Source organism: Chrysochloris asiatica, unplaced genomic scaffold (genome assembly GCF_000296735.1).
Source record: "Chrysochloris asiatica unplaced genomic scaffold, ChrAsi1.0 scaffold00040, whole genome shotgun sequence".
NCBI classification, from domain to species: domain Eukaryota; kingdom Metazoa; phylum Chordata; class Mammalia; order Afrosoricida; family Chrysochloridae; genus Chrysochloris; species Chrysochloris asiatica.
Window position 1 is genome coordinate 6,715,563 of NW_006408558.1, and position 7,031 is coordinate 6,722,593.

Sequence of the window (7,031 nt, forward strand, 5' to 3'; positions counted from 1 at the left end):
TAGCCCCCCATTTTTGTATTAACTTTTATCTTAGTGATTTTAGACTTTCAATAAGAAATTAAGATTGATGTTTGTTGCATATTTCATGTAGTCCCAAAATGTTTGTTACTGTGAGGAGCTTGGTATCCAAGAGGGAAGGGATGAATATGCAAGCAAAGGCAGTATTCCATGAAAATCACCAAAGGAGCTTCAGGGGAACTAGTTGTATTTGTTCTAGATAATGTGTGTGTTTGTGTGTGCACTACATGTTCATATATGTTTACAGAACATATGTATTAATGAAAGTACACACAAAGCACTACCTTGAATTTGAACAGGTAAGACATTTTCCACTCTCCAGTTCTTACTAATTCTCAGAGCTGCTAGATTTGTTGTGCTGTAGGATTTTCAATAAACACCTGTGAGAATATTCTTCCACCTGGATTTAAAGTAATTTGCATTTCCTCTAGTGTGAAACCAATTCACCTCGGGTATAGGCTTAAGTAATTACAAATATCAGTTGCAATTTTAGTAATTGCATTTCTTGTCTGAAAGTGGTATTCGCAGAAAATATAACTTTAGGGGAGCATATTGAGTGTTTGTTTGCATGGAAAAAAAAAAAATCCCTGCGGTATCTCTAGCTTGTAAACTGTGATCAAGTTAAAGAAGTCAGTCTAATCTCTACATCTAATGAAGTTGATGAACAGAAGTCGTTAATTCAACATTTTTGGAGCAATATGTTAATTCTGGACCTTGAGTAAATGAGCATTTAACCAAGTGGCCATCATATTTGGGGAAAAGCCTGACTGAATTTAAACTGCAGTTTGTAGGGAAGAACAGAATGTTGTTACTCACAGAGTCTGGCAGGCAACTCGGTGGAATATTTAGCATTGCACGAGTCAGACTTCATACCAACCAAATGAGATTTACTTCTATAATTGGAAATCTAAGGAGATTTGGGAGTAGTAGTTGTTGTTGTTAAGTGCCATCAAGTCGGTTCTTGGGAGTAGCAGCCTGGCTAAAAGTAGTCTTCGACCATTCCTGTGTTCAGTTCCTGTACCATATACTGCTGGCTTTGGAGTGAGAGGTAGGAACTTGTGATTGGGAAGACAGGCATGGAGATTTATAATTAATCTAAGACTTCTTACCTTTGAACAATTAAAATAGAGGCTTTTTGGAAAAGAAGACTTATAACCCAATTGGCTTTTATGTTGGCTTGAATGTTATCTCTCTGCATTGTATACATTGGTCCAAGTTCTGCTCTGTGGGGCTATACCGAAAACTCTTAATTCTGTTTCCCTGGGATAAGCCTTTTCAAGGCATCAGTGGTAAGTTCTGCAACCGTGGTTGCACTCTGGTTGGTGGGTGTCACTATGTGGTAACTCATGATATCACCACCCCAGCACCTTCTTGTGTACCAGATCACACAGAATCCTTAGTGATGTTTATTACCAATTTGAATTCCCTGTGATAGATATCATTGTAAATTGCTTAAATGTAATGTTTCTTAGACTATAGGAATGCTAACAAAATTGTTTTATAAAATCTTTCTACAGTCAATTACAACGTTATTATCTACAACACTCCTATTAACTGAGCAGAAGCTTTTAATTTTGTTTCTCCTTTTTCTTTAATTACTACTTATTCTTCAAAAAGTTATGGATACAAGTTCACAAATACTCCTTACCACAATACTGTAGCTAAAACACCAGAAAATTTGACAAAATCAGCAACTATAAAAAACACCAGCAGCGATGAAAACAATGCAAGCTTGTAATGTCATTGTAAGTGGGTACTAATGACAGTTCTGACCAGAGCATATTGTGGTTGCTGTTGTTAAGTGCTGTCTACTCAGTTCCAACTCATAACAACCCTGTATAGGGTTTCTGAGGATCGACTGGTGGTTCGAACTTCCAACCTTGCAGTTAGTAGTAGTACAGTGCTTATCCTACAGTGGTTCAAAAATCAAACTAGCTTAGAGTTTTAGCCTTGTGGATATATTGATAACATGGAAGCTTGGTTTACAAAAATGTTTTTGTTGTTATAATTAACTACGTTGTTGTTATTAGGTGCCATCAAGTCGGTACCAACTCATAATGACCTTATGCACAGCAGAATGAAACAGTGCCCGATCCTGGGCCAACCTCACTACTGTTGCCACACTTGAGTTCACTGATGCTGCCACTTGGCCAATCCATCTCACTAGGGGTCTTCCTCTTTTTCTCTGACCCTCCACCTTACCAAACATGATATCCTTCTCCAGTGACTGCTCCCTCCCGACAATATGTCCAAAGTATAATAGATGAAGTTTGGCCATCCTGGCCTCCAAGGAGCACTCTGGCTGCCCTTCCTCCAACACAGATCTGTTGGTTCTTTTGGCAGCCCATGGCACTTTCAATATTCTCCTCCAACACCGTAACTCAAAAGCATCCATTCTTCTAAGGTCTTCTTTATTCACTGTCCAGCTTTCGCATGTATATGAAGTTTTTGAAAATGTCATAGTTTGGATAATTAACTATAGGATATTTTTATTAAAAAGAATACATTTCTTTTTTATACATGAATACATGAAATTCAGCACCAATACTTTATAAAACTTTTGATGTCCCCTCCTCTGGCAGTACTACCCAGTGTGGTCTGCAGTCCCCCTTACATTCTCGTCTGATCTGAAGGTTGAATATCAGCATTTCCTTATCCCAATGTTTTCAGACCTGTCATCACTGTTACTTCTCTGAATTCATTCATTCATTGAGTATGTATTGCTCACTGACTCTATATGCCAGGTATGCCTAGGGCTATGGTACAGTAATGAGTAAGATGTATCTCTTCAATAAGAGTTCAGGGGCTAGTGAGTGAAAAAGATGAAAAATAATATATGTCCTATAATAAGTGATCTAACAAAGATATGCAAAGGGTGTTATGGGAGAATCAGGTCTGTTTCTTGCAGAAATAAGGAAAATGCTTTAGGTAGGATTGGTTTGGTATACAGCAGAGGGCTCTCTCCTATCTTAATATTAAATAGCTGTGTGCCTATACTTAGGGGTCCTGGTGTGGCACTGCAGGATAAGCACTGGACTGCTAACCACAAGGTCAGTGGTTCAAACCCATCAACTACTCTTTGGAAATCCTTTAGTGGTGGTGGAGTGCTGTGGAGTCAGTTCTGACTTGTAACATCCCTGCATAGGGTTTCCGAGGCTGTAAAGCCTCATCTCTTTCTCCTGCAGAATGACTGGTAGTTTCAAACTGCTGCCTTTGAGGTTAACAGTCTGACTTGTAACCACTACGCTACCAGAGCTCCTTGGGAACCCTATACAGTATTGCTATGAGTCAGAACCAACTCAACGGTACTTAACAGCAACTAGTCAACGCTTGTCCATTTTTACCAATTTTTATCTTTATTAATTTCTGATTTTATTCTTACAATTCGTTCTATTTTAAAATTATTTTTCTATTTTTTTCTAGCTTTTTGAACCAAAAGCTTAGTTTATTCATTTTCAGTGTTTTTCATCTCTTGTAGGATAAGCTAACACCAAGGTCAGCAATTCAAACCTACCAACCGCTCCTTGGAAACTCTAGACAGGCTTGCTGAGACAGAACCAACTTGATGACACTTGACGACAACAACAATTTCTTTTGAGTTTATGCTTCCTCTTTTGGATACTGTTTTAGCCACATCCCAGATGTTTTGAGGTACTAGGTTTTCATGATTGCTTAGTTATAGACAATATGTAATGTCAGGTTTGTCTAACTCTGGAATCCACAAGGGACTCTCCCCAGAGCCTGTCATCCAGTATGCCCTGCACCAGATTCTGTTGTCTTAACTGAGAGGACACTTGTGTAAATTGCCCTGTACACAGGGTAGTTCTTCCCACATTATCCCCTTGCCTTCTTTCTGAAGAAGAAGGAAAAAAAAAAAAAAAGCAGTAACATCCGCTCTAATTACAGTAGACAATGAGGGGAGCTGCCAAATGGGTATGTTTTTCTTAGTGCAGCTGCCAACATGAGAAATTCAGTTCTGGAGAAAGACCCCTTGTCAGAACAACTAGTTAAAACAAGAATATGATTGCATCTAGGTTTCATCAGAATGTGACGAAATAAATAAACATTATAAACCATTAAGCAAGGTAGGGAGGTAGAAGGCGGACTTGGGAAAACTGATTTTCCTTGTCACACAAAGCAATCAGATTCAACATGTGCACAGATGACCCCCTAAAGCTGTGGTTCAGGTAGCCGCCCACTTATTACTCTATTTCTTTTCCTTCTCAAAATAATAATAATAAAAAAATCAACCTTTCTTTAGGATGCAGTTGTCCCTTATCCTTGCCCCTATGCAAATGTACTCTTAAGGAAAGATCTGAAAACTCCAAGATAGAAAGGACAGGATCCCACTCAGGCCAATACTTATTTGTAATGGATCACAAAGCCATAAATGAAAGGAAATTAGTATGCATTTATGGGGTCCTGGTATGGTGCTATAGGATAAGCACTTGATCCAAGGTAGGTTTGAACTGCAAGGTTGGTTTGAACCGCAAGGTTGGTGGTTCAAACTCACCAGCTGTTCCTTGGGAACCCTATACAGGGTCTCTGTGAGTCGCAACTAACTCAACAGCACTTAACAACAACATCATGCATTTGTAGAATTTTTGTCATTAGTAGGGATGAGGGGCCATTTGAAGGCAATAAGAGATGTGGCGCTGTAGAATAAGTACTGAATGGCGAACTACAAGGTTGATGGTTCAAACACACCAGCCGCTCCTTGGAAACCCTATATAGAGTCGCTATAAGTCAGAACCCACTCTGGCATACTTAACAATAAGAGGTTGATTCAAATGCATATGGGGGTAGTGAAGAGGGTTGGGTGTACAACAGTGGTTCTCTACCTAGAGCATAAGTGGAGAGAGGGTAGATAACTTACACTTGGCACTGTCTGGAAACACTTTTGATTGGGTTGATAATCTAATGGGTAGAAGCCAAGGATGCTGGTAAGCATCCTATAATGTAGAGGGCAATCCTCAACAGCAAAGGATCCAACCCCAAAGGTCAATAGTGCCAAATATTGGAAAACATTGATTTGTTGTTAAGTGCCGTCAAGTCGGGTCCAATTCATAATGACCCTGTATATGATTTCTGATAAGTGACTGGTAAATTTGCACTGCGGATCCTGCAGCTCAAAATGACCTGTCTTATAGCACTGCACCAGGTGTAGAAAGATACATATTTGGCAAATAACACAGACAGCAAAGAGACCCTCAGGGGGACCAGCTAGAGGCTCACATGACTGCCCTAATAAAAGGGCCTTCCACTACTTAGTCAAGGAGCTCTGGTAGCGTAGTGGTTACGAATTGGGCTGCGAACCTTAAGGTCAGCAGTTCAAAACTACCAGCTATTCCATGGGAGAAAGATGAGGCTTTCTGCTCCCATAAAGATTTACAGCCTTGGAAACCCTCTCTGTACAGGGTCGCTATGAGTCACAACAGACTCCATGGCTCATCACAATGACGACTTAGTCATCAAGAGTTATCCCAACATGCTGTGTGGACAGCTCTGATTTGATTTGTGTGTTTAAAAGTCCAACGTTTTATGTAAAATGTCTGAATTGTATGAATCCAAATTAACAAAGGGAGTCAAACAAAACATGGATCATGGTCTGAACTTGGCTTGCTTGTGGTTAAAGTACAAGCTCTGACCCAGACAGACGTGTCCCATCAGTGTTATCCTGGATTGCAAATTCTGGCCTTCAAGATACCAGGGCAGAGCTCTGGTAGTCATTCCTTCTGTCTGCTTAAACCAGCTGTTGTTGAATCAGTTACAATTCATGACAACTCCATGTGTATCAGAGAACTGTACTCTCTAGGGTTTTCAATGGCTGTCTTTCAAGGTGCCCCTGGGTGTACTAGAACCATCAACCTTTTGGTCAGCAGCTGAAGGTGTTAACTGCTGCTCCCTTCCAGGAATTCTTCTCTCTGCTTGTTGTTGTTTTTAAGTGCCATCTAGTAGGTTCCAACTCATAGCAACCCTGTACAGGGTTTCCAAGGAGACGCTGGTGGGTTTGAAATACCGACCTTTAGGTTAGCAGTCCAGTGCTTATTTTAGGCATCACACCAAAACTCCTGCTTAGGACCAGGATTATATTACTGAGGTAGAAGGCAAGGAGGGGTCTATTTCTTGTGTATGGGGGAGGGGGGAAGGTACGGATTATTCTAAAATTGATCTAGGACTATTTTACCTCATTTCTGAAATCCATTTTACCTTTTCTACTTTATAAAAGTCTCTTGGACTCAATATGCACATTCCAGATTCTGGACTTCTTGTTTAAATCTCTACTAGTTCTAATTTACTTGCTCCAATCTGACAGTCTTGTTGAGGGGATTCAGTAAAATACTGTGCACAAAAGTTCCCCTGGCACCAAAACAAAATAAATTGACTCTAAAAGTAAAGATAAAACTACACTGTTTGAATTGGGAGTGTCGGCATCTTTTTTTATTTTTCAAACTGGAGAATATTGGTGACCGGTTCCTGGGATAATGAGCTCAGAGTTCACTCCGGTTGCATTTGGAGGGTAAACACACGTTCTTTGTGTCTGGGAGGTACGACTGAAATTTCTTTTGTCTCTTCCTGCTTTGGGGAAAAGTAAATTTGGCATGGCCTTCCAATGTCTGCCTCCCCCACACTTTTTTTTTTTTTTTAATATATGTAAGTATGAAACCTTTGTAAATGTGCCTTGTTAAGGAACAAGCACCATCTTCATACCTGCTGAAATGGAATTCTCATCCAGAGACCGTGTAATGAACAAGGGGGCGGCAATACCACCATTGCAGACAGTCCAGCCCACACAGGTACACCAGCCGTGGGTGCACCAACCACGGACGAAGTTCGTTTGCAAAGAACCCTTTATATCAACTCTTTCACCTCCCCCAGCCCAGCCGGAGCCATGAGAAGAAGAATGTTGTCAAAGAGACAGGCCAATTTTACCCACCTTACACAATAGTGCATTACAGACTTTCCAAAAAGACGCCATTCAGGGTGAATCACCAAATTCAGGATGAAAAGGT